The sequence below is a fragment of the Lissotriton helveticus genome, chromosome 3_1 (genome assembly GCF_964261635.1).
Source record: "Lissotriton helveticus chromosome 3_1, aLisHel1.1, whole genome shotgun sequence".
In the NCBI taxonomy this organism is placed as follows: domain Eukaryota; kingdom Metazoa; phylum Chordata; class Amphibia; order Caudata; family Salamandridae; genus Lissotriton; species Lissotriton helveticus.
Window position 1 is genome coordinate 469,186,841 of NC_136061.1, and position 20,019 is coordinate 469,206,859.

Below are 20,019 nucleotides of genomic sequence, written 5' to 3' on the forward strand. Positions count from 1 at the left end.
TATGTAGGGTAGAGGTAGAAACTTCAGGGCCAGAGATGTTGAGTGTTTTATCTGGCTTGTGAAAACATTTGCTACATTTGATGCTGGCGGGGGAAGGGTCAGCCAAGGGTACCAAACAAGAGATTGGAAGGATCAGTGGGAGCGGGTTTTGATAGAACCTGAGCAAGGTAGTCAGAAAGGAGCACACCATCTCCCAGATCAAGCCTTGTTGGGCAGATGTCATAGCCCGAGAAGCAGACATTGTAGACGACCTGGCATTGGAGAATGGAAGGTCCATAGATATATAGTAATATACAGTTTGCATGTGCTAATGTAGATAACTTTTTTAAGGAACATATCAATATCAAAATGTATGTGTAGATGCCTTGTGACACACTAGACAAAACAGAGTGACTCCGGGTGGCAGATGTATCAAACTGTCACACAAATCAAAAAAACAGACATAAATGCAATGTTGCCTTCCAGGGAGCTACTAATCTTGATGCTAATAATTAATGCTAAGATGCCCTTTGTTCAAATGAGTCTTTCTCTTTAGCAATATCCAGTCCTGAAGAAGGGTTGGGATTACATGTATTAGGATTCACCATTTCTTGCTATTTTTCCTCATTCATGTGATGCCAACACTGTGCAATATGTGGCTATATCTACTCCAATGGTCAGATTCTCAATGCAGGTCATTATCCACGCTGCACAAGACCTAGACCTAGATGCCAAGTTGGAACTGAATTGGTGGCTGGAAAACCTGGAAGCTTGGAACGGAAAAGAAATGTTTAGTTGGAATCAGATACCAACCTGCATGGCTGGGGAGCTTGCCTTCTCGATCAGAACACAGATGGAGTCTGGTCTCTGGAAGAATCCTCTCAAGACATAAATTACTTGGAACTCACAGCTGGTCTTTACGCATTGATGTGTTTCAAACACTCTCTTCAAGGGAGGTCAGCCGTCTTAAAGATGAACAACATGTCTGCAGTGGCCTATATAAATCGTCTAGGTGGCACCAAGTCTGCGGACCTTTCAAATCTGGCCAAAAAATGTTGGATGTTCTGTCTGGAACACAAAATCCCTCTGAAAGCAGAATACCTTCCAGGGAAAACCAACATCTCGGTGGATCGTAACTCCAGATTTTTTCTAGACCACAGCGATTGGAAACTCAACGTTTCCATTTTCAACCGTCTGAACATGGTTTGAGGACCCTTGGAAATAGATCTTTTCGCAAGCAGACTAACATTTCAACTGAAAAAATACTTCAGCTGGATGCCCGATCCCGGAGCTCTAGCTGTGAACGCCGTTCTCCAATCCTAGAAGGACCTAAGGGCCTATGCCTTTCCCCCCTTTTCCATGATCCAAAGAGTTTTACAGAAAGTGAGAATCGAACAATGGTCCTTTGTTCTAGTAACTCCCTTCTGGCCTTCTCAGGCTTGGTTCCCAACGGCTCTGGAACTGGCTTGTGAAACTCCCTTCCTAATTCCTTCTCTCCTAACAGACGTAGATGGCGGAATTCACCCTCTGATCCAGAAAGGGAGTTTGAACCTTCTTGCTTGAAGAGTGTCAGGAGATCAAACGAGATCTCAAGTCTTTCGTCTACAGCTTCAGCTCACCTCTCAGAGTCATGGTCTCCTGGCACCCACTACAGATACAGCAACATTTGGAGAACCTGGGTTCATTGGTGCGTGGAAAGGAACCTGGATTCCCTTAAGGCACTTATTGTTGACACAGTTAATTTCCTCTGTGAACAATTTGATAGAGGTCTTAGCTATAGAACCATCAATTGCTATAGATCAGCTATATCTGCTGGTCATACTCTTGTGAATGGTAAAACGGTAGGTAAAATTGTTTTCATTTGTAGAGTTATGAAGAGCATCCGACTAAGAAGACTTCCTAAACCAAAGTATGATTCTCTTTTGGATGTTAAATTAATTTTAGACATTTTCACTAGTTGGCCTGATAACACTTTCCTAAACAGAAAATTCCTCTCAATCAAACTTGCTACTCTTTCATGTCTTATTTCCTGTTGAAGAGTTTCCGACGTCAAAGCTTTAGAGATTTCTAATAGGTCCTATAACATGTTTGGTGTGAAATTTGAAATTTATAGAAGAACTAAAACTATGTAAGATTCAATTTTCTATCCTATCCTTGACTCCTTACCTAAACTTTGTGTGGTTGATTGTTTAAGAGAGTACAATCACATAACGTCTCTTCTTTGTCCCCCTGATGTCAAACAGTTACTCATTTCCTTTGTTAGACCACATAAAGCTATTTCTTCTACTTCCATTGCTAGATGGGTTAAAACAGCTATGAGCATAGCAGGCATCGATTTACGTAAATATCAGGCACTCTCTCAGAGGTGCCATGGCCAGCAAATCCCTCTGGTCTGGTGGTAAGTTGGAAAATATTCTTAAAGCTGCTGATTGGTCGAATGCTAGCACCTTTGCTCACCATTACCGTAAGCCTATAGAAGATATGTCTGACGTAGTCTTACAAAGCTACCAACATGCATAATGTAGACTCTGTTCTTGTAATGAAATTGCAATTCTCCTATTCTCCTATTACCATGACTAGAGAATCTGGATTTCATTAAAGACACGGAGGCTCACATTATCCCACCAATCCCTCCCTCGGATATGTTCCTTTGTACTTGCTTACTATGTTTACAGCTTTGGTTCAATAATCTGTATTACTTTTTTACTACCTTGCTTACAGTTCCAACATATTGATTTATATGTATTGTAATACAAATGTTATTGTCTTATTTAGTTTGGTTTGATCCAAATTTACGTTTTCTCCCCTTTTCAAATAATCCTTCTTAATTTTGAGATGATTGGATCCTTCTACAGTTTTACCGTCTTTGGATATTTTCACCTGAAGTTCTTCTGAAGTTGTTTGAATATTTTGAAGTTTATTGTATTTTACGGACTTCTCTGTATTTCCACATTTAAAAGAGGCAGATTCATGTTGTGCAGTTTATGATCTGTGATATTATATGACACATATGTGTAACATACAGTCGAATCACTCTATTATTTTGTCATTTCTGCAGTAGCTGTCAGTCATGGATGACCAACAGCCCTTCTCATCAACAGTAACTGTAACTACATGTAGAGATCTCTGTGCCTGAATATGAACTTAGTGTTTCTCATAGAAGTCATTTACTAGACAAATCTTAAAGTCTGCAGTCTGGCCAGAATCTCCATCTCGGGAAGGAATCTCCGTACCCGGGCCAGAAGCTCTGGGCCAGAAACTCCAGCTCGGGCCTGTTTAGCTGCAATCAATGGGCTGAAATGCAATTTTTACAAAAAGAAAAATTATGAACGTGAGATAAATGGTAGAGGCGGTATGAAACTCTGTTTGGGCAAGGACAAGGGTGTGGCCAGACACTACATTACATCCCAGAAAAGATTATTCCTTTGCATCATGGTAAATGCAGTCCACAATTTCCGCTCCCCTAAGTGTTGATTGTAGTGTCACTCCACACTCCGGAGATTCCAGCTCAACATAAACATATGACTCATAAATGACCTCTGTGAATACCAAAAGTCATAAAGTTAGACTTTTGTCTCAGAGTGTTTTAGTGAATTGGGCCAAGTATATTTAAAAAGTAAAGTTTGTTCACCATGAATTATCTTGATAACTTACTAGTGACTATACCAGTCATGATGCATTGGGTTTTAAATGGGAGAGCACAGTTGATCATGATTTTTATACTGCAAATAAAGGCTCCTATCATACTCTATAATGCAGAAAGATGATTTTGATGCTTTTATTCTGACCACTCATACTCTTCTATGATACAAAGAGGCCATTTTGCACAGGAGATTCTTGGCAAGCATGTTTTGTCTCATACTCAAATTATAAGAAGCAAATTGTTATTATGAATTTTAATGTGTGTTGAATTTTATTAACGTAAATTACATTTTAAATGGGCGGGAAATCTAATTTTCATCACCTATCATAAATGTAAGGTTGGGAAGGATACTTGTGTTTTTCAAAAGAGGAATTAGCAAATGCATTTTTTGCTCTGGGTAGAGGTCAATATTTAGTTAGGAAAAGGTGGGCAAAACACATCATAGAAATATTTAATATATTCTCCTTGTGAAAGTGTAGGAAGATGGATCCATAAACTATGGGAGATAAAGACTGCAGTCTTGATGTTAGCTGCAGATGAGCTTTTGCAAAGTGAAAATTAACTAATGACCATGAAGTAAAGAGCTTTCTGTGATGCAGCCTGACACTTCCTCAAAGCATGCAATACAGGTACACCAAAACTAAATCAGTTTCATTTACATGATGTGAGAAAACGAAATGAAAACAACTTGTACTAAATGTAGGAATCATGAGCCATTATTAAAGTAAAAAGAAGTTTTTTAGAAATCAAGAGAAACTCAGAAACTCAAACAGGTCAATGGGGTGCTGTTTTCATTAGGTATATGCATGGACCAAGGACAAACAGAGGCTATTTGTTATTTCTGGTGAATGGTTGTGTGGGCCCGGTCCTAGGCCTCTTGCATAAAGTTTTTCCTCTGGAATTACCAAGAACATAATAACAAGATTTTTGCGTCGGAGATGTTGTGATGTTATCTGTCGATTATCTGAGAATTAAGGTCAGTCCCAGTTGCAAATGCGGCACAAACCAACAGATATTACAACGTTTATATAAAAAATATTAGGAAGGAGAACTATTCCGCTACAGTGTGTTTAGCTTAATTATTTTTCTGCAGTTTAATATTGAAGGCAACTAACAGAGTCTATATCATATGTGTTTTAGTTGTAGTTTTGTGCAACTTTGTGGTTAGAATTTCTTTTGCTGTTTTAAAATGTTATTTAAGGGGGGCGCTAGAGGGCGCATAGCAAGATGGCCGCACCGTAGTGAGTCTCTGCCCAGCTGAGCGCTTATCTGCCAAATATCTGCTTTTAAAATGTGCATTCATGACCTGGAAACTCGTACCCTGAGCTGTTGAGTCCTACTGAGCACTCCAGTGGGGTTTAGAGCTGCTGGGAGCCACTGTATCGTTGGGAATCTAAAACTAACTGACCGGACAGAGGCTCCAAAATATGGCAGCTACCGCGAATCCCTGACGGGCTAGCCTGCCAGACCAGTGGAGTGAGTGTGCCCTAGTGGGCCCTGGTGCCTGCTGATGCACAAAATACCTGCAGCCAATCAATCCAGCCTGCTGCGCTGTGACTGTAGCGGAGTGCGGTGGGAGATCCAGAGATTGGCCGTGCTGGGTTCTTGGGGCCGCTGAACTGAGGGAGTGTACCTGACTCCGGTTGTATGCGGTGGAGAGCTGTTAGCGCTGGTACCTGTGGGGATGGCAGGAACAACGTGGGACACTGAGGGACCCAGAGGAGATCACGAATTGACTGGCACTGGTTGTCGTGAGTGGGGCACGACCGGCCCGGGCCGGTAGCTACGGAGGTGGTGACGCGCCAGGGAGTGGCTCGCGGCCTGCGAGTCGTGGCTGGTGGCTTGGAATACAGGCGGAGCGGGCCAAACTGACTAGTGGCATTAGCGATTGGCCCTGAACCATTGTCATTGACTGCACTGGGCGGCGTCTAACGCTTGCTGCTCCAGCGGCTGAAAACACAGGGCTGATATTTGCCTGTAGTGACTGATCATCCCCTCCGTACATAGCTCCAGGGAAGCGGCCGCAGAGATACGAGCACCCCGCTGTGGGGGAGGCACGTCTCAGAGACTGCATGGAAGGTCAGATTTCATTATATCCCTCAGTGCACTAGTGTGAGTGCAGCTGTGAGGACAGGGCTGTAGGACACAGGAACGCACTGTATCCACGAGCTTGCAAAAATCTCTGGGACCCCTGTTGCTGTGTCTGAGCCCCCTCCTGGTAATATGTATTGGAATTCACTCACAGGTGCTGCTACTGGGCTGACCATGCCCAGTGTGCTGTGCTGCCTCCTTTGATTGCTAGGCCATGATAAACGAGCTGTGAGGGCACATACAACTGCTGTGCCTCAAATACACTGTGCTGCGGGTTGCACTGCAGTGTACCCTGTGAGAATCATGCCGTAAGTGTATTGTATACTTGCGTGGTGCGGCCTTCAGAAATAGAATTGGTGAACAGCCTTAACCCATGTGAGCAGTCCGAGGGCTGTATGTTGATTTGCAACCCTGGTAGGAGCACATGTTAATTGGGGCTGCTGATGCTGACTGCCACCTGGCAAGTGGCCACCTTGTGACCTGCCAACATAGCTTGGAGACAAACTGTGCATTTGGGCTCAATTCTGTTCTTGAGCATCTGGACCCCTCTCCGCCTTTGGAGGCAATGTGTCAGGCCTCTGCAGCTGGAAAGCAGGACTCTACTAATGTTATGCTGTTGCCGTGCCTGACTGAGCTTAGGTGTTGGGCTGGAGGATATTACGCTCGGCCCTTGGTGGTCGCAAGGCCTAGTATTGCTGGCACTGCATGGACCATCTCCGTATGCACTGAGACGCAAGGCATGCCTGGTGCTCCAGGCTATTGTATTGTGGGACTGTGAGACTGGTGTCTGCTACTTGCACATTGCCAGCCTGGAAAAACTCGGAGAGTGAGGGGCCGCAGAGATCCAGTGCCTGGGGCATCGTTTTATTGTTGATCACTGAGAGGTTCTGAATTACGTTGATCCCTTTCACTTTGGTGGCGCGCATCTGTGGGAGCCCTCCCCCTATGGGCTCAGTGGACAGGAGTGTTCATTGCTGGGATCTCTGACTCCCTCTGCCTTAAATTTAGGACCGGTTTGCTAACTTGTGCAACTTTGTGCGTACTGTATTTGATCACTAATTAGGAATCAGTGGCGCACCTAAGCATGGCAGAGATGGGAAGAACTGACAAATCCCAACCTGGCCTCACATATACTTGCCTGTAGGATTGACCCTATTTGTGTCCCAGTACCTATGAGCTCATGGCATGATGTGTGCTGCAGTGATAGGCAGCTGAAAGGTTAGCACGGATGTATGACGTTACAACTCATACTTTTACAACGCATACCATTACAACGCATTTTTTACAACGCAACATCCATTACAACGCATTCCATTACAACGCATACCATTACAACGAATATTGTTAAACTACCTTTACAACGCATTCCATTACAACGCATACTACCTTTACAACGCATACCATTACAACGCAAAAATTTACATAGCATGATTGGTAAGTATTGGATAGTGTAGGGGTAAAAATTACTATTCTAACTCCAGGGGTATGCGTTGTAATGGTATGCGTTGCAATGACTGCATTGTAATGACATGCGTTGTAATGGTATGCGTTGTAGTGTCATTCGTTGTAATGGTTGCATTGTAAAGACATGCGTTGTAATGGATGTTGCATTGTAAAAGTTTCGTTGTAATGGTGGTGCGTTGTAAAAGTTGCGTTGTAAAGGTTGTTTCCCGGTAGGACTATTACTAGACCTGCTCAGCCACCTCCTACTCATTGGGAGGATAGTAGTGCTCTTACGTCCCCCCAAATGGGTGTTCTCCACATGTACATTTTTCACTTTGTTCTCTGTTGGGGAAATGTTATACTGTTATGGAATGGCTTTGGTGAGTTGGGGACGCTGAAGTGGGTGGGGGTGGAAGGCATGAGAGGGAAGAGGTGAGCCGGCAATACTCTTTTATTATGGATCTAAGTCTGAGGGGCAATACTCGATAAATTACACACATGGCGAGCGCTATCGTATTTGTATCGCAGTGCTAGTGTATATACTGAATGAGTGATAAAGTAAAGTGCCTGACTTGTAATGTGAGGGGACTCAACACCCCCAAGAAAATTCAATCTGTACTGGCCTACTTGGACAGAATGGACGTGTAAGTGGCGCTACTCCAAGAAACCCACCACACTAAGGATTCGGAACAAAAAGTGGGCGCACGCTGGGCAGATGTGAGAATTGCATCCTCTTACCCTACGTATTCAAGTGGGGTGATGATCCTTGTGAAGAAGGGATCCCCTTTTCTGTCATTCGGGAAGAATTGGACGTGAGTGGACGAGTGGTGTTGTTGTATGGTGTGACTCCTATTGTCCTCTCTCCATTATTAATATAGATGGCAAGATATTGGCAAAGATGATTGCCAACAGGCTCCAACCGCTGGTTCCCCTTCTTGTCCTTCCTGACCAATCAGGTTTTGTGTCTGCTAGATCTACTGCACACAACTTACAAACTGTGTTTTCTACGTTACACTAATTCGACCCAGACTTCTAGGCAGTGGCTGTGCTGCTTGATGCAGCAAAGGCCTTTGATTCCCTCCAATGGGATTATATGTTCACGGTTTTAACTAGGATGGGCCTGCCCCACTTTTTTTGTCCAGTGGATAAAGGTGCTGTATACCGAGCCTATGGCCCGAGTGCACGTAAATGGGTGGATGTCATCGGCTTTCCCCATAGAGAGAGACACTCGTCAGGAGAGTCCCTTGTCGCCTATTCTTTTCTCGCTATAGTTGGAGCTGCTGGCCTGTAAGCTGCGCATATGGCATGCGGTGGCGGCATTGCAATTTCGGCAGAGACCACTTGTGGTATCACTGTAGGCCGATTACATGCTACTGTATGTCTGTGAGCCCTCGACTTACCTACCTGAATTGCTCCGTGAGTACATTAAGTTTGAGAGATACTCCGGTTTAGGGATCAATTGAACAAAGTCGATGGTATTCCCGCTGATGGCTGGTACACAGGAGATAGTGCTAGATTTTCCACTAACGTGGACGCAGGATCCGGGGAAGTATTTGGGGATATGGTTACAAAGAGATCCTGAGCAGGTCATCTCTGCGAACTATGGCTGAGTCATCATGCAAATCACTGAGCAAGCAAAGAGGTGGGCGCGCTTACCTCTTTCGCTAGCTGACCGCATTGTGGTAACCAAAATGACTGTACGGCCTAAATTGATCTATCTTTTTGTTAATATTCCTAATAAGTTGCATATAGCACTATTTAAGACACTTCAGTCGGCACTGCTTACATTTGTATGGGGAGGCAAGAAGCCCAGATGCAGCTGGGATACTTTGGTACAGCCATTTGATCATGGTGGCTTTGAGGCTACTGATCTGCTTTTATAATATTTGTGCACTCAGGCGCAGTTTGCGCACTATTGGCACTTTCCACAGCAGTTTCAACCTCACACTGCTATAGAGTCAGATGCTGTTCTTCCATTGCGGCTGCAGGCGGCAACTCTTTTGTGGTGCGGGGGGCCCCAGGACTAAAATCAACCCTGTACAATGTACTGCTTGGGCCTGGAAGACTCTAGCCAAAAGGGCACAACTTCCCTATATATATGCACTGTCGCTACCACTGGCTGCACATCCTGATATCTCGGCTGCGCAGGACAGGCCACACTGCAAGAATTGGCGGCTGTCGGGATCAGTCCGATGGGGGATCTGTATAAACAGGGTCAGTTCTGTTCCTTACAGGATGTTCAGGCGGGCGGAATCCAGGCTTTATGCTGGGTCTTGTGTATATAAGGTGAGGCAAGCAATTAGAGCCATCTACCGAGCTTTCCGACGGAGCCTACAACTCTGCTGGTGCTGCAGGCGGTGCTGGCAGGAAAAGAGAGAAAGGGGTTGATCACCAAGCTACATAATGCGTCTTTGCAGAAGCGGGATCCAGGTGAACACCCCTCTTATCTTAGATGGAAGGCTGCTTTGGGCCCCACGCTTAAGCTCGAGCAATGGAGAGCTTGTTGTGTGCTTACCAGCGGCATCACGGCGAAGTGCAACCTTCGCATAATTTACTTTAAGTATCTGCATCAGTTTTACTATACCCCACTGCAACTTTGTAGGTTTTGGCTGTGTGAGACTGGATAAAAGGGCGGTGGCGTAATGCTGTGGGCAAAAAACCACTACTGTTAAAAAATGGATCCTTGATTACTTTCTTGTAGGGACCAATTGGGGGCATATGCAGAGGAGCTACCTGAGGCTTTGCGCCCTGAAGATTTTTGGGCCCCACTAACTGTGTATTTGTTGAATAATTCTGACCTGTAATAAGTTGGTTGACCACGTGCTACTTTCTGCTCGGACTTCATTACCTTGATTGTGGGACTCCATCTTTTGATTGTGTTTCTGATATACCACTCATATGTGTCTACAATGCTCAGGATTCATAAATTTACTAATGTATCTGCTCTGCCAGGGGGCGGGTGGGGGGGTTGTTTACTGATGGTTGATGCTTTTTTACTTGTATCTCCATGTATGTTACCATGTTTATTGAAAACTTAATAAACATAATTTTTAAATGTGTTTTTATTTAAAATGTTAAAAGGGCTGAATCAAGTTGTAAGTAACACTGAAAACTTAACTAAAGTGGCTTTACATGATACTTCCTATGTGTATGAAAGTTCTGAAAATCCATCAGAAATCCTTTAATGAACAACTTAAAATAGCTTGCATTTATAACATGTGTACCCTTCTAAACATAAGTGTAGTTGCACTCTTCAAATGTTTAATAAAAAAAAATTGCTGATTCTGTAAAAAGGCGTTTTCAAACTATATAGTTTGCTTTGGTTATCTTCAAAAACATCTTGACTAAACTCAGCATCATAAAAAAATTCTCTTTGAACCAATTTGAGGATTTGATTGGTTGTTCATAGATGCAATATATATTTTGATTTGTCTTCAAGCAGAAGATTACTAACAAAACAGAAATATGTAGGCACAGAATTTAGAAATCTTCAGCTGGATTTTAATGCTGTGAACATCATTACAGATTTGGGCTTTCATTCCAAGTCTGGTAGAGTGGTATCCCTGTAGGAAAAGCACCCCACCTGGTTTCAGTAATGCCTCCTGCTAAAAAAGAGGGAAATAACACCCAAACAGGCCAAGAACCGGGAACCAAAAGCAGAATTGTATCCTGTCATTCATGGTCTTGCATGTAATTTCCCTTTTTAGGCCTGGTAACTAAGAATGGAAGTTAATGGAGTGGCCACTCCTGCCGCCCAGCCTAGTGGAATCGGTACCTCGTCCCCAGTTCGGTCCCAGGTGACTGCCCCAGCTGACATGCCCTTACCGCAACTCTTATTCTAGCCTCATTATTTTATTTTATTCTACCCTAATTTGATTTCATCAATTGGGGAAGGATTGAATATAACTTGTCCAGTGCATTTGGAGTTTTCTCCCTCAAATTGTAGCAGCTGTGCGTTGGCCAGGGGCAGCGGGTGCACCGCAGGTGCTCCAATGGTGTGCCAAAGGCAAGTTCATTGATGGCTGTATGCACCTGGACATAGCCAGGGCTCCTGGGCCTCCTGCCACCCACAAATACACAACCAAGGAGCTATTGACCCCTAGACACCAAAGCAAGAGCTGCTTCCCTTTCTCCCCGCAATCAACCAAAGGACAGTTCACTGGCCTTCACTGCTGGTACTCCTGCAAAACAGCCAGTAATGAATCCCGCACCACTTCCACTCTGAAGACAACGAACAACCCAGAACCGCTCCAATGCATCCTGATCAACGCCCACTTCCTCTGTAAACATGCAGCAGAAATCTGGAACACCATTGCCACCCTCTTCCTCGCCATGGCCTTCTTTACAAAAATGTGGCTCAACCCCTCCTAAAACCGAGCATCACCACCCCCCAATGGCTAAAAGACGACACACTGTGACCATACCAGCAGACACGGCTGTGGCTTCGCCATCATCTTCAAGGAAACCATCCGGTGCACTGCCATCAACAATGACTCAACACCCCTCATGGAAAATCTCAACTTCAAACTACCGGCCTACACAAGGTCCACAATAAGAGGAACCCTTGCTTACAGACCCTTGGAGCCCCAGCCAGCATTTTGAGATGACATCACCAATATCATCGCCCCCCTTGCAATTGACTCCCACCACTATGTACTTCTTGGTGACCTGAGATTCCATATCAATGACCTCAATGACACCAACTCTACCACCCTCTCAGAAAACCTGAAAAAAAAGGCCTCAACCAACTGCTTCCAAAAACCACAAACAAAGCCGGACACACACTCAACGCTATCTTCTTCAGTGACAGAATCAAATTCAAACAAGTCACAGAACTCACCTGAACTGACAACCTCATCATTGTCCTCACCATCTCAGACACCCAGTACTCCATCACCAAGCACCACAGAGCCACCCACCACAGCAGGGGCATGGTAACCGAGAGTCAATGCACTCATGTCCTCAACAACAAACAACCCAAAACTTCATTGGACCCTGACCAGGCCATCCAGAACATCTCCACCTGGATCTTCAGGTACACTGACAGAGTCACTCCAGGGAAAATAGCAAAAGCCAAGAAAACCTAAAAACAAGCCACCTGATACACCCCAGAGCTCAGAACCACCAAAAGCAACTGCCAACAACTACCACCTCCAGATCAAGGAAGCCAAGAGGTCAGCCATCATCGTTCACATTGATGCTGCGTCCAACCACAAGAACGAAATCTTCAAAATAGTCCAGGAATTCTCCAAGCCGACAGCCACAGAGAACACATCCGCCCCTCACAAGAACTCTGTGACTTCCTCCTTGATTCCTTCCACAGCAAGATTGCCACCATCTACATTAACTTCAGCCCCCAACCCACCACCTTTAGCCTCGACAACCTCAATCAACCAGCAAAAAACAGCCATACGATTAACTCCTTGTACCCTTTCAGCATGCAGACCACCACGGTCATCATGTTGTCCACTCAATTCAGGGCAACCACCGACCCCTGCCCCCACCATCTCTTTAACCTCAGAACCAATACAATCAGCACAGAACTGACAAATATTGTCAATACCTTGATCTCTACAGCAACTTTCCCAGAAAGGTGGAAACATGCAGAGGTCATCCCCCTTCTGAAGAAACCTTCGACTGATCCTAGCAACCTCAAAAATTAGAGACCAATCTCTCTGCCAAAGTACTCAAGAAGACTATCAATTAACAGCTCACCAAATACCTGGAACAGAACCACCTATTTAACACCTCACAATTCGGGTTCCGAACTAACCACAGCACAGAGACTGCACTTATTGGTGGCACATATGACATTAGAACTCTCCTTGAACACCGGAGAAATGGCAGCCTTGATCTTCCTTGACCTCTCTGCTATGTTCCTACACCATCTCCCACCACACCCTCATTGGCAGACTCTACAACATCGGTATACAATTAGGTGTCCTAAAGTGGATCAATTCTTTACTCACTGGTCAAACACAGAGCATCCAACTGCCCTATTCACAACTGCATCCAAAGGATACCCTACTTTCTTCAACATCTAACTGACCCCTCACATATGATGTCAGGTCACATGAACTCAACATAATCTCCTATGCCGACGACACTCCACCTATGTCTAGCTCACTGATGACCCTGCCAATGCCACAACCAAATTCTACAATGCCATTACCAGTGTAGCCAATTGGTTACACCATACAGGACCATTCCAAGGCCTGTGGGAAGACATCTGAAGAAATGTCCCTTGGAGTTGAGGAGCTGACCAGTCTGCTGATCCTAAGCCCCCTCAGACTCCGAAAGGCTCAGCAACACAGGTGGTGGATCTTCGCATCTCTCTAGGCCTGCCCTGCCCTCTCACCAAGATTGAGGCCAGTATACCTCATAGGAGCTGCAGGAACCAAACCCCTGTGAACTGCGTCAACTTGCTATTGCAAAGGCCTGTTGGCTTCCTTCCGCCAAGATCTTCAGGCTTCTAGTAGCCCCAACCTCAAGCATCTCCAGTGACCATAATCTTTGTCCACACCACATCTTTTGCATCGTGGCCTGCATCTTTTGGTGAGCTGCAAGAGGTCCTCTTGCGACTCCAATGCCTCCGGCCTGTGGGTCCTGTTGAGGGTCACCTTTGTTTCTTTTGGGCTCCCCTGTTTGCTCAGGCCTGCCCTGACTCCCCTACTTGTGGTGAGTCACCTGGACCCTTCTGGTCCTGACATTGCACCTTCATCGACTTCCACTTTGTTTGCAGTTGTCAAGGCTTGTTGGTGCTTCCGACAGACACCGACCCTTCAACTCTCAACATCCAATGTGGGACAGCTCTTGCACGGCTCCTGGTCTTATTCAGCATTGTCTGGTCCTCTCAGCTGCAGAGTCAAGGTCACTGTCAACTCTCCTGCAACACCCTACATCAGTAGGCATTTGTTTTCCATGTCTCAGGGTCACCCCTGAGTGACATAGAATCTGTCCCCTCTGCATGCAGGTATCTCAACTTTAATCCACCTTCGGATTCCACCAGACACTTTCTCATGCTCCAGCAGCAGCACTTTCCTGAAGCTCTCTATAGGGTTTGGCAGTGGTTTCTGACAGCACATCACATCTGTGCACCCGGCTTCCGTGGTGTAGGTAACAGGGGTACTAGGGTATCCACGGGTGGGATGCCCCTCCAACCTTTTGTCTTCCATGAGGTTTCTTCAGGGTCCACAGGGAAGAGTACTTTTTCTTTAGAATTGCAACTTTGACTTGCATGTTGATTTATATGGAGGATGAGGTTGTGTTCCCACACTGCACACACTATCTGTGGGGTTCCTAGTCCCTCGTGGGATGGTTCCTTGGGTCCCCAGCACGTCTACATCCTCTGGACATTGTCATGACATGAGTCATGGTTCTTATACCACTTTCCCAATATATGTTTTTCCCCCCTTGGGGTTCACTGTGTATTCTTTGCTGTTTACCTGATTTCTATGCAAAATATTGTGTGCATTGTGCATATCTCCGGGTAGGAGATATCTAAACGTGTTAGTGAGTATTATATAATAAATACATATTTCTATAAATACCTTTTGTGGTTCTTTTTCATTTAATCTATACCTATAAGATTACATTCTGGTAAAACAAGCTGCTTTACACTCCTTCTGGACTAAGCCTGAAGGCTGATCTCCATAGCTATCACTTAGTGAGCTTTCTAAGGTTGTCTAAGACCTCCTAAATAACCATAAGGTTTGTCGGGACTGATACAGCGTGTCCACTTACATTAGTGTACATCATATACCAGGCCAGCCTCTCACACCTGCTTAGAATGGAGTGAATGGATAAGTCAACTATCTCCATTTTGCATTTAAGGCTAACTTTATTAAAGGTGACAAGTACCCCTCTGTCTCTACCATGCAAGGAGGGCCAAGCAGGGTAAATAAATTATACATAACTGTCTAGAACGGGGGAACCTTCCATGTGGCACGTCTCTTGTAGACTTCCCTCTAATGCCAGCAATGTTCCAACTCTGAACCTTAAGTATGTTTGACTCAGTGGTTGTGAATTCAGATAAAGCAGGGGGACAATGTTATAATGGCTCGAACTGTATGACACCCAGTCAGTCCTGAGAGTCCAGCTCACTCAAGGGTGCAAAGCAATTGTGTAAGACAATAGCCTGAGGAGGCAGGGGTGTACAAGGATCCAGAGGTCCCCATAACATTGGCCTAGGCAGCGTTATCCTTGCGTGCCACCATTCCAGAGCAAGAGAATATTCCCGTCTTGTACGTTCCTTGCCAAAATTGATCTAAGATGACATCTGCCCACAAGTTGTTAGAAAAGGTAATTACCACACAGTCACCGGCAAAAGATTTATGGAAGTGTCCCATCCAACCCAATCTCAGCACCATGAGGATACCTCTTGAGCAAAGATGGCCAATATTGACCTTCAAGGAGAACCAATGTAAAATTAAATTTTTTAATTGTGGGTAGCTCTTTGTGGTCTTTTCATTTAAGGGGGGGGCATTAGCCGTAACAACAACCTAAGGAGCTGTAGCTGGGGAGGATTTATGGAAACTTTACTAGGGATAAAGCCCTTGAGTGGTACAAAAGAGTACAACGCTCCCTTCCCCTGTTGCAAGTCACTAACCATGGTGTCAGTATTATGACCTGAGCTGGGAAGAGTCGAGAGTGGAGGTAAGATGGAGGGAATGTTAGCAGTAACAGTGTAGGGTTGTCCATCTCTGACCAGAAGGGGAGGATCCAGCTTAGCAAGGTTGGCACTGCAAGTGAGGCCAGACATGCCTGTCTTGCCCACCTTCTCCCCGGAAGGCTCCACAGGGGGGTCTGTGTTAGTCAGAGAATAGTGGATCACTGACAGAGTCACCCAACTGACTAGTGAGAGTCTCCACCTTTCCCAAATGGGTCATCAAATCATCAAAACCCCTAGTAAAGAGCCCTTTCCGCAGATCTAGATGGTCAAGAAGGGGGACTCATTCTGATGTGAACAGGAGACCGGGGGATCGGCCTGCACTCCTGCATTTGCTACAGAGAGATTCTTCTTAGTTACTCCCACTCGCCTTTTACTATTATTCCTCAGACTGACTATAGGGCTAAGCTATAATACACCCCATCCAGATCCCTAGTCAAGTTGCCCCTGCTCCGCATTGAGGAATCAGTGATGGGGGAATCTGCCTGGTCACACCTCTGAACAAAGCTGATGAGAGAATATGGGATGCTGTGGGGGTAATAGGGTCCATCTGAACACTAGTGATAACTAAAGGAAGGGGAGGGGAACAGGGCCATCACTAGATAGGTATAGTCTTCTTTTTACTAGCTCAATTTCTTTAGACCCCACTCCCAGAACACAGGTCAGGAATCCCTCCATAGGCATCCTGTGGGGGGCATCCTGAGGAGCCCTTGGAGTGGGCCCAGCAGTCTTCTTTTTCCTCAAGTCTACAAAGAGCAAGTGTTTTTCAGCTATAACCAAAGATAAGGCCCCCACAAATTACTCAAGCTTGACCCATAAAGCGTGATATGAAACAAAAAGAAGAAATATGCACACCCACTTGAGTCCAATGAGTAAATGTAAATGACTGTGAGCAAAAAATAAAGAACAAACAGCCTTATAACTATGAGGCAGGTCGATAGCAACCAACAATTTGAACGCCATGGCCTTCCAAGAACAAACACATCCCAGCAGAAACCTAAGGGCTAAAATATAGTCACAGATTCAAGGGTGTCCAGAGAAAAAGGAAGACCAACCTGAAGCTCGGCTCAGAGTCTTGGTTGTCTCGTGAGGGAATCCAGGTCACATGGTAGTACTGCCAACTATACCACAGACAATCAAAAACCAAGGTAACAATGTGGACAAATGATCGACAGCAGGACCAAGGGTGGTGGCCCTGCCCTGCCTCTTCCTTGCTCTGATCGGGCTCAGAACAGGCTCGCCTTGACTTGGGCTTCACCCGGGGACGTCCTGCGCCATGGTGCTTGTCACCGTGCTATATGCACGTCTCCCTGGCCACAGGTGCAGTTGATGGGAGCCCGCCTCCTGCTCCCTTTGCTGTTATGACATGTAGTGCAACAGAATGCCTCCAAAAGTCTACCGCACCACGGGGCTTGTCACTGCGCTATATGTGCATCTCCCTGGCCACAGGTGGAGTTGATAGGAGCCTTACTCCTGGGCCTGTTGCTGCTGGGACACGTAGTCCAACAGATCATTCCTGCATTTATATGTGCGTCTCCCTGGCCATGGGTGAAGTTGACGGGAGCCTGCCTCACTGCAGCTGGGACACATAGTCCAACAGAATGCCTTCAAAAGTCTCCAGACGTAATCATGCCTTATTTTGGTAATTTCCCATACCGCTTGTTACTTGAAATTCCTAAACGTATGTTATTGAGTCTTGTTTTGTAATTACACACTGTTTTCAACAACAATTTGAATTTTGCCTGCATTCAAGTGAACAACGCAAACAACCAGAACAGGAGCGCCTGCTGTTTGGGCTTTTTTTTTTGTGAAATGCATCCTCGTGTTCAAAATGGATGCAAGGACACATTTAATATAAAATATAGTATGAAGTGGGGTTTAGCATTTTGCGTAGTTACATGTATTTTTGCATATTATTCCTAAAATTGCAAATGCAAATCACGGGAATTTTGCATATTTCTAATTGCACCGAAATATCAGGTAGTCTGTTAGCTAATATCACTGTGTTCATTCTTCAGAAGCCAGTGCTATGCAAAGAAAGTTTTGGGCTGTTTAGGTTTTCGGAGACGATGCGTTCACGTCAAATGTTACCAGCTAGCAGTCAATACAAATTGAATTTCATGGATTCACTGATGTTCTTTTATTATTATGTGTAAATCAATTATTTTCCCTGTGCGTTGTCATAATAAAAATTATCCAACTTTCTAGTGATTTTATCTTTACCATTCCTGCTCAGCTTCAGTTTGGTGAAATTAATAAAGCTCAAATGGATATCCTCGTTATCCAAAGATAAATCTCTGTGGCAAGAGATGAAATAAATTCTTTGTGCATCATGCTTTTGCCCAAACCTTTAACATCTGGACCCTATGATTCCCTTGTCACTAGCTTAAACTCTGGGGCAGATTTATGATAACTGGCGCATCCTCAGGGATGCGCCAGTTATCTTGCGCCGCTGCTCCGCCACCCATGGTGTGCCGCATTTACAATGCGGCGCACCATAGGGCAAAAACGCACAGATGCGTGACGCATCTGTGCCGTAAAGGTGGCGCATTGCTGGAGTTGCGTCGCAAGCGCGACGCAGCTCCAGCAAGGCTCGGGGTGCCACATCTTCACAATGCTGCGTCAAGACCTACGCCTGCTTCAAGCAGGCGCAGGGTTTTGACGCAGCATTGGCCTGTAAGTGACTGAGTGAAATCTTATAGATTTCCCTCAGCCACTTTTAGGAGGCGTTCCTGCGCAGGAACGCCCCCCCCCCTGCGCAGGAACGCCTCCTTATGGCGCAGGGTTTTACAACGTGACGCATCTCGTAGATGCGTCACATTGTAAATAGGGCGCATTGTTTTCGCCGCTGTTGCGTCAAATAAAGTGACGCAATTGCGGCGCAAAGAGGCGCAAGGGCCTCATAAATCTGCCCCAATGTATTTAAAAACACATATTTTGAAGGCCAATGCTTTCTCTATAAGTATGCCACGTGGGCCAACATTTACCACCATCACAATTCTATTCAGTATTCTGTAGCTATTCCTATCAAATTCCATCCCTGAAACCCATGTGTCTAGTTGCTTTACAGATCATTTTTGTAGTTCAATATAGCATAAATTCGGTGTCAGAGCTCAATTACTACAATGATAAAGGAACAGATGCAATGCTATGAACATAATAGTAACATTTATTAACTAAATGAGCACTAGCAACTTCAATAGATAGAAACGTTTATCAATAATCAGTCTTTGGACACGTTAGTAGAAGAGGGAGCGACTGCATGCATTCCCACGTTTTTATTATGGAGCTAGTTATAGCTACTGTGATTTATTTCTAGGAACTGTTCATAGACTAGAGAATAACAGCATGGAAATCTATTTTGAAGACAAATTTAAGAAAATGGTGCAAATACATTTTGTGGAGGGAATACTATGCACAGCCAGATAAAGAAAGGGCTAGCCCATTCTTAGAATTACAGAACGGGCACTGTGCTTCTGTAAGGAGTTATAAAATCTTCCACTTTTTGATGGAAATGGCACTGAGGGCTGATGGGTTCCATTATCTGGCAACTGAATTGGCGATCTTTCCTTGAAGAGAAAACTGCATTCATTTGTACTAACATTAGTTATAAAGAAAATAAAAAAATAACTGCAGTACGAATGAAATAGAGATTATTTCTGGATTATTTCCAGTATTTTAAAGTGGGAATTAAATACGTTCTAGAAATGACCATATCCTGTCGAAAATAATTTAATTAGTACATCATTTTTGGTAACTCGCGATAATTCTTCATGTTCTTTCAGTGCTTAAGTGACGGTATGATAAATTACACTTAGCGACGTCACATTAACCACTTACTTTGCTTTTTAAAAATTATCTCTAATTTCGGTATTCTGATAACATTTTCATGTAGTTTTGGTTTTGAAATTCATTTCTATGCTACGCACTGCTCAGAACCACGTTTTTCTCCTTTTGCTCTAAGCAACGCTCTTCAAAGACCCCTTTGTTTTATTAGTACATACTGCAGAACACTGTCAATCGTTGACCAAAAAACTGTTTTGAAAATTCACGCTACCTTAATGTTTAGAGTTCAATACCTTATTGAAATTAATCTTTCTTCAGCAGATGGTTCATATCTTATCTAATATAATATATTAAGCCACATTTTATTGCATGCAGAATGTAATGTGTTGAAATATTTTTCCATAGCTAT

General features: G+C 44.5%; 1 protein-coding gene across 1 annotated transcript in view; it reads right to left on the reverse strand.

Moving 5' to 3' along the window:
• Positions 1-20,019, reverse strand: part of PTH2R (parathyroid hormone 2 receptor) — a 1,143,807-nt gene that overhangs the window by 315,679 nt on the left and 808,109 nt on the right. The gene's annotated exons all lie outside the window — the stretch shown is intronic.